This window comes from Solanum stenotomum, chromosome 10, assembly GCF_019186545.1.
Source record: "Solanum stenotomum isolate F172 chromosome 10, ASM1918654v1, whole genome shotgun sequence".
Classification (NCBI taxonomy): domain Eukaryota; kingdom Viridiplantae; phylum Streptophyta; class Magnoliopsida; order Solanales; family Solanaceae; genus Solanum; species Solanum stenotomum.
Window position 1 is genome coordinate 43,981,545 of NC_064291.1, and position 8,875 is coordinate 43,990,419.

At 33.3% G+C, this 8,875-nt stretch overlaps 1 pseudogene; it reads right to left on the minus strand.

Moving 5' to 3' along the window:
- Positions 1-6,409: 6,409 nt before the first annotated feature.
- On the minus strand, positions 6,410-7,203 carry LOC125843288 (uncharacterized; annotated as a pseudogene).
- Between the last annotated feature and the right edge of the window lie 1,672 nt (positions 7,204-8,875).

The following is an 8,875-nucleotide window of genomic DNA, read 5'->3' on the forward strand; positions in this document are numbered from 1 at the left end:
TTGATAGTGACTTGATATTTATGCTTAGGAGTTCTAAAAGCAATTCGAAAAGAAGTGAGCTAGAATATCTCTAAATAAAACAACATATTCACACAAGCAGTTATAACACATAAACAAATATTGCGTAAATATGTAACCCTTTTATGCCAAGGGTAGGCCTAACGATTTGAAGAATGTATAACATCATTTGAAACATTCCATTGCCCCAAAACCCAAATTTATACAAATTTCACGAATAAACTGAATGGGGATACATAACAAGGGAAATGTGATACAAAATAATCAGTCCCGCGCAGTGGTACAATCCTAAACTATGCTTCCAAGGAAAAATCTTTCGTTCTTGAGCTTCTTGCCATATCTGAATGCCAACATCTTCAGATGCAAGGGTAACTTGATCCTTCTTTGACCCGAACAAACAATTAAACTCCCAACCCCAAGAGACAATGTTTTGCCAAATAACGTATACATCCTTCGAATTTAAACACATAAGTATGATTATCTTTTTATTGACCAATGAGACAAATAGACACAATGTGGGCTTCTAATGGGCCCAACACACTTTGGGTGTTGGGTCAACTTAGTTCAAATGCACTAAATCTGAGATTTGGTTTCGCTTTACGCTAGTTGACAAAGAGTGACTTTTGAAATACCAGGAACCCAAACGGACTACTTAGGACAACTATTGGACGCATGACGAATCGATAAATTGTCGATCATTTCGAAAAAGGGTTGAGTACAAAAAGTCTGGCTGCGGTTTCGCAAAACCGTTCTTTAATATACTATATATACAAGTTGAAAAATGTAATGAATGCAATGACAGTTTATAGAAGTTTAACAAGTAAAACACATAAATAATTCAACAATTAATAGCAAATAGTCAAATAGTCAAATCTTATGGTTAGAACTTAATTAAATCTCCAGCAGAGTCGGCATTTCTATTTTACTTGAAAAAATAAAAATGGACTTATTTTGAAAAATCGGCTAAACTTATGACTTGAAGAAAAATCGATTTTCCAAAATAGAGTTGCCACTGAATTTTTGTATAAAATTAAAAAAACTTGAGGTTTTCAAAAGAATTAAACAGATAAAATTAATTGAGAATAAAAAAGGGTTCGAGTTCAATGTACATTCCGAGAAGGTATTAGGCCCTCGGAATGTCCGCTAACTTGCGGTTGATCGGCGATTTGACTAGAATGACTTTTCAACTAACTTTTAAAAATTTAATAAGTTTAAGAAAGAAAGAAAATTTTAAGTTGTTACTTTCAAATAAGAAATTCAGCATAATATTAATATTGAGACAAAATAATTAATATGTAACCAAATATATATATAAATAAAATAAAAAGTGTTTCAAAAAATAAGAAAACTAATCTTGGAAAACTTAATTAAATTAGACCATAAGAAAAAAAAAAGTTGGTTAATCAATAACAACATAAATAATAATAGAGGGGAAAATAATTAGACTTAGGGTTTTGAGCGCAAATCCAATTAAAATGACCTTTTGGCCCACCTGTCCTAAAGTCTAAAGAGAACCAAAATTATGGGTTTTGACCCATTTTAATCCAAACTAGGTGTTGGTTGTCTCATTGGGTTTTGACCCATTTTCCTGCTACTTCGATCTACTGAAATTTCCTTGGGCTTTTGGCTCCTTTTTAATTCTCATTTGGCATGATATACACCATGTGTATATTTGATGTATACACCATGTATACAACTGATTCTCGAACTCCCGGACCTGTATTTTTATTCGAACTTTGTATTTTCTGCATTTTTCACCTTGTACTTCCATGTTTGAACCTGTATATTGTATTTTTGACTATATACCCGTGTATGCAGAGGGTATATCAGTGTATACAACTCCTTCTTTGGGATTTTCGGACACCTAAAATTCAATGTTTCAGCCCCTTTATCACTCTCCAGCCCTGTTCGTCGTTTCAAAACCCGGTTGACTCGATAAAAAATAGAATCGGGCCTCTAAGGCCCAATCAATGGAATGTAAGGAAAATGAGTCTCCAAGGACTCGGGAGGAGCCGGTTCACACAAAGAAAAAGAACAAAACAAGATAGGAATTAGTAATCAAGAATACTTTAAACCTTTAAAATACAACCAAGACACATGAAAAAGAAATAAGACAAAATAGGCATGTGATTAATTCACTGCCAATGTTATGCAAATATGACAAAGGAATACATACAATACTTAAAGAACTTTCATTTAAATTAACTAACTTCACATAATAAGATGAAACACCAAATAGTAGTGATAACTAAACAGTAAAACTAACAGTGATTAAATGGAGTGGATTTAGGCCTAATTACTTAGACAAAGGTAATAATAAGGAAATAATTATCAATCAAAGGTGGAGCAGACCATTGAAGTTGATATCATTAAAGCTAAAAATGCATTATGAACCATAATATGGCAGTGGTAAACCTATGCATCAATAGAATAACTTGAGCATTTTACACATGAATAAATCAGCAAACCAAGTTAACAAAATAATGCTACTGTTTTGCAAAATTTTTAGACATGAATAAGAGAGAGGTTTTAGCATTTTTTCCAACTTCACATAAAGAGAAGGGACAAGGTGCAGGCCACAGAACATTTTTTATGGTAACTTTAACACAATTTTCATACACCGAGACATGTCTTTAAGGATAAACAAGAATGCATTAACACTCAAACTTTAAGACTATAATCTTGTGGAATGAGACTCAATCAACAGAAGCCATTATAAAAGAAGAAAAGAACACAACTCATGCTTTGTAAATACATATGGGAAGAGGACAATTACAAAAACTGAAAAAAGAGTAGAACGAGTTGTTGCATCTAATGGACAGTAGATACAACTACATTTAATCTCTATAGTAGCCATTTTTGAGATTCTGAATCAACATTGCAGTAGAAAGATGAAAGAACTTTTTAACGCTAAGAGACAACTAAAACAAGAAAATGTTGATTCGACATCATCAAAACGAATGTACGCAAAACAAAATAACCACGACAATTTTAACAAATAAGCATGGAAGCAACAATGATAAATATATAAAACGGGATTAACTCGACCTTAAGTTTGACTCACTAAAATCGATTAAGAAGAAATACACCATACCAAATAACACTAAATCAGCACTTAACAGCGAACCAACTACATCACAAGGCTTTTTCGATATGAAATAATATCAATTTTTTTGAATCAGAAGAAGAGGCGATAAGGAATATTATAAAGGAGGGAGCATTACATTTTTTCGGAAAGTGAGCCGGATGAAACGATTGAGAAAGCAACAACTTCCACTTCTCCAAAGGAATTCCAAGTGATTTCAGCAAAGATTCGAAGAAAACTTATGAAAAGAATGTCTTAAAGAAATAATCAATGGGTTAACAATAACAGTATTTCTACCTCGATTTTTGCTTCAATATTGTATATCTTCGTCACCCTCTGATTGAAGATTGGAGAGGGATTTATATATAGGGGAGATTGGAATTGAAAAGGGGGGGGGGAACAAAATTCCATTTCGAATTTGAAATTCGAATTGCTCTCCAAGGATGAGGTTGAGGAGTTGGAATTCGTACTACTTCTAACAGATAAATGAATGGAGCCGCTTGATTTTCGAGCAAGGACATAGAAGCACCGAGATTTTGAAACCTGGATATTCTCCAACATTTTTGTATGATTGGATAAGGGAGAGAAGGAGACAGACGCGGCTAGGCTAGGCTACTCGAGGTGCTGGACTCGGGTCGCGTTGCTGGACTGGTTTTTTGGGGTTCTGCTTCGCGATGGAGAACATAGTTGGGGTCGTGTGGGGTCATTGTTATGTGTATTGTTGTTGTTATTGTAATGTTTTTTTAATGAATGGGTTTGGGCCGGAATTGGGCTGGGATTAATTGGAGTTGATTGATTTTTTTATCTTTGTTGAAAATAAAGGAATGAGCTGTCTATTTGGGCCAAAATTGGTCTTAAGATGGGTTGAAGGTGAGGTTTAAAGAGTGGCTAGATCTTGGAAATTAAGAAATAACCAAATTGAGTTATATTAACAAATTCGGCTAAAACCTAAGTAAGACGAATTAATATTAATTAATTAACGAGCTTCTTAATTTTAATAAAATAAAGATAATTAACTTAATTATAAACTAATAACTCAAAAAAATAAGCATAATTTAAACTAAACTAATTTAATAAAATATTTACTAAAATTAAAATCTTCTTTAGATGATTTTCAAAATGTTTATAAAATATACTAATTATATAAAACATATATGTTACTTAAATGATAAAATTAATTAAAAGTAACTTGAAAAAAAATTTATTTTGAACTTTATAAAAACTAATTATTTCAAATCATTTAGAATTTAAGAAGCTCGGTGATTAATTTATATTGTGGAGGATCAAAATTGGGTGTCAATACTATTTATCTGTTTCTTCGTTAACAAAAGATTATCAATTAGTGAAAGCTTGCAGAAAGTCATGTTAATTTGAAAAGAGAATGCAATGTTGACAACCAATTAATTAAATATATTACAATGAAAGAAAGTTGGCAAGCGTGGATATATAAAATTGAGAAAGCAATTGAAAATAATTGTTCGGATAATTGTTTATTTTACACTCTTTAAAAATGATAATATTTAATTGATATGAAATTATTAATTAAGAAAGTATTATAAATCAATTTAAAACAAATATATTAAACAGTGATTTAATTTTATTAAGGGGACAACCATTATAATTCCACAAAAAAATAAAGCATAAAAATACAAATGACCGTTTCTTTACGTCAAAAAATAACTCTTACAAATTAAATAACCTTTTTCTCACCAAATTCCAGCAGGATGTCTGAATAGAGGAGAATTTCATCAAAAAACTTGAGCATTGATGTTGACCACCATTGATCGGCCTCACTCTTTTAAGACACCATTAAAGTTATCTCGTATTTGCATAAATACACCTTAACTTTTAAAGTGTCCTATCACTCCACAGAACTATTTAATATCTTTGTAAATGAGCCATTTTGACCCATTCCCTCGTCTGCGTTGTTACCACACACATGAGGCGCGTCATGCAGCGTCTTCAATGTCATGGATTAGTTTAAAAGTGTCACGTGTCATTTTCTTTCTTTATTATTAATTATTTAATCACTTTATATATCTTCCCCAAATTTAAACCCAAAATAGCCGTTGGTAGCCCTAATTTTTCGATTTCATGGTTTTTTCATAGCAAGATCAATGTTGGTGCTCTTTGTTTGACGAATTCATCATCTTCCTCAAGAAAATAAGGTAGAAATTTGTTTTATCTTTTAATTTCCAGTAGAAAGCGTTAATTTGAAGTTGTTTATGGTTTGATTTCTTCTTAATTTTCTAATTAGGTTTTGACTGAAAATGTCAAATGCAATGTTGAATCGTATTTGTAATGATGAGAATGATCCGATGTTGCGAGTGAAATTGTGACTCAAACATGGTGACCTATCAATGCAAACTTCATGGTCGGAGCATAATCCGGCTCGAAGATTTTGTTCTTGTCCACGCTATCGTGTATGTTTCCTAATTCTTTTTCGAAGATCTTTTGTTTATATATTTTTCTTTAATTTGGTTTTTGCGTATTTTAGGAGGATGCGTGTAACTTCTTTAGATGAAGGGATCGTGAAGATGTTGATATACGATCCAAGTACATTATTCCGAGATTGGCAAAGAGAATTAAGGAGTTGGAAGAAGCATTGGCATCTTATGAAAGTCGTTTTGAAAGTAACCAAGTCGTGATGAAGGAGAAAAAGAAGAGCAAATGTTGTAACTTGAAGCTAATTGTCTTGATCATTATTGTGTGTTTTCTATTTTTAAGTCTAACCAAGAATGTGAAGGATGGAAGTTATAGGTGTGTGCAACCAAAATTGCCATAGACATCTTTAGTTACTTTCAAGTTTTTGAAGTCGTAGGTGTGTGTAACTAGAAGCTAGTTGTCTTGACCTTGCTAGTTGTAGGTGTGTGTAACTTGAAGGATGGAAGTTGTTGAATGCTCAAGTTTTTGTTGGTCTTTGTTGTCAAAATAATTGTGATTTGAACAAATTAATGTATTTGATTCTCTTGTCTATATTATTGTGGTAACCATTTGAGAAACTTCAAAAATATGTTCAACTACTAATAAAAAAGCAACAAAAAAACTAATCAAAAAGAAGACTTCTTTGCAACATAATCATTCAAGTTTTGTTTGGTTACACGCAAAATTGAGTTTGATTCCAACTAAAAACAACAACAAAATATACATAATTAAATTTTATTTGTCAAAATGAACAAGACAACATCAAAATGCCCTACTTCCATGGCACATGAGTCTTCCTACTTGAGCTTGTTTGGCTTTGGTTATTAGCAGTAGCAGTGGCTGCAAACCTAGTTTGGATAACCTTTTCAGCCCTCATTCTTTCTAGGTTGCTACTGGTAATAGTTGTCTTCCCCTTCCATTTGAATCCACGTACTGGTGTGTAGCCAATAGCACCAGTAACAACATCTGCCCTCTTTGTCACTCTTGTACCAATATTAATAACTCTTCTACTTGACAATCCAGGCTGCTTAGTCAAATAAATACACATTCACATCAAAAGACATTTATGCTTGCATTGACAATCGTAAACTTACATTGAGAGTTGTAAATCCATCTTCAACTTGGTATATGCCAACACCTATGTACCATTTTTGGCCTTTTAAAATGTCTTGTTTGTCCTCCACTGGTGTCCTCATGTTCTACTGGTTTCTTCTCTCTTTCTAAGCCTCTTCCACTGCAGGTTACTTCAGAACTAGTTTGACTATGTTGAGCCATTCCTCTTCCTCTACCTAGTCCTTCATTCACATTTCTTTCTTGAGACATTCCTCTTCCTCTACTTGTTCCTGCTTCTCTATCTCTACCTCTCCCTCTACTATTTACAGTCTGTACGTTGAAACCAAAATATTAAAGCATATCTATATTGTCTATAAATGATATAATAATTAGATATATTACCTCTGTGTTTGTAGCAGTTTCATGTGATTGAGTTGAAACACCTATATAACTTGAAACTCTTCCTGTGCCTCTTCCTCTACCACTTTCATTATTTGTGGTGGCCTGTGAAGAAGCTCTAGGTGATTGAGTTGAACTACTAGCCCTTGTTTTGCCTTTTGCTGCTCTTTCAACAGCCTATGTATTGATGTATCAATACATATACATGCGCATATAACTTACATTTGAAAGTAACAAATAAAAGTATCTGTGTCTAAGAAGATGGTTCAGTTGACTGACTTGGACCAGTACCTTTTGCCTGAGAAGATGGTTCAGTTGATTGACTTGGACTAGTTTGGTTTCTTGTAGGACATCCTCTTTTATTGTGTCCTTGTGTACCACATTTGCTACAAGTCATAACAACACCTCTTTTTCTAAGCTTTCCAGTTTTTCTGCTTTCATCTGCTTCCTTTCTTCTAACCTTACTTGGTCTTCCAGGCATCATCTTGATCTTTGGTGGCTTTACAATTGGATTATTTGATGTTGGCCACATTTTTATGTTATTCATTGACTGAATAAAATGGACATATGTGCTGAGGTAGGTTTTCTTGCTATAACAACTAGCCACATTATTGATTGGTTCCAACTCCTTGTAATGAAGGGCAACAACACCATGAGGACAAGGAATCCCCTGAGCTGGCAGGATCTGCAACTACAACTCCTACTAACAATGTCCACAGTATGTGTAAATCCATGGTGTTTAATCTCAAAACCTCTTTCTCCATTCCAAGTCAAGTTACATTGCATAGACTTTTCAATATTTTCTTTCAAAATCTTCAAAGACATAGGAGATATATCAGTGATCCAAGTGTTTGAGAACTCTCTCAAATCACCAATTCTTTTTATTATCTTCACCCTTATCTCCTCAAGCATTGTGATGATTGTTTTATACCTTGCAGGTATCCAAGCATTAAAACTTTCTGCCATATTGTTGTCCACAATATCACATTTGCTATAGTCTTGAAAATACTTCTTGCACCATGTATCCAAGTTGTACCATAAAAGATCATCCAAACAGTCTTGTCCTAATTTCTTCATTGCATGTATATTATCCTTCAACTCAGCTTCAAATGTGAATTTAGCAATCCTCCAAAATACTCTTTTTCTTTCAACTCCTTTCCAGTTTTCACACCAATTTGCAAGAACATGTCTTGCACATTTTCTGTGTTCAAACAGTGGCAATACATCTTAAACAACAATTTCTAGTCCCTAACAAACCAACATAATAGAAAAAGAATAATTAAAATGCAAAAGTCAACAACAATAAAACAGTAAAACAATAAAGGTCTTACCTTTTACGTATCAGTAATGATAGATAGTTGATGTCCTTCTCCAAGGTCAAGATCATTCTTCACTAGTTCAAGAAACCATGTCCATGTAAACTGATTCTCAATCTCAACAACTGTCCAAGCAATAGGCAACATTTGGTTGTTTCCATCTCTACAAACTACCACTAACAACTGGCCTTTACACACCTTTGAGAAAACACCCATCAAAACCAATCAACCTCCTAGCACCTCCAAAAAATGCTTTATTTAAAATATTGAAGCAAACATAAAATCCTTCAAAAAAATTCTGCCCAGTTTTATCTTCTTCTCCAACCTTCACTATACAAGTACTACCTGGATTACTCCTTAAAATTTCAGCTTTATAATAAAAAATCTTACCATACTCCACAATGTGATCGCCCATGATCTCTTGTAACATTCTAGTCCTAGCTCTTCTCACTGTTGTCCTACCAACATGAATATCCAATTCCTTTCTAATAATGTCCTGTAACAACACAATGCTGATGTTTGGCTGTTGAGTTATTCTTTCTTTGTATTTGGTGGCCAAAAACTTTGAGTTGCATGCAAA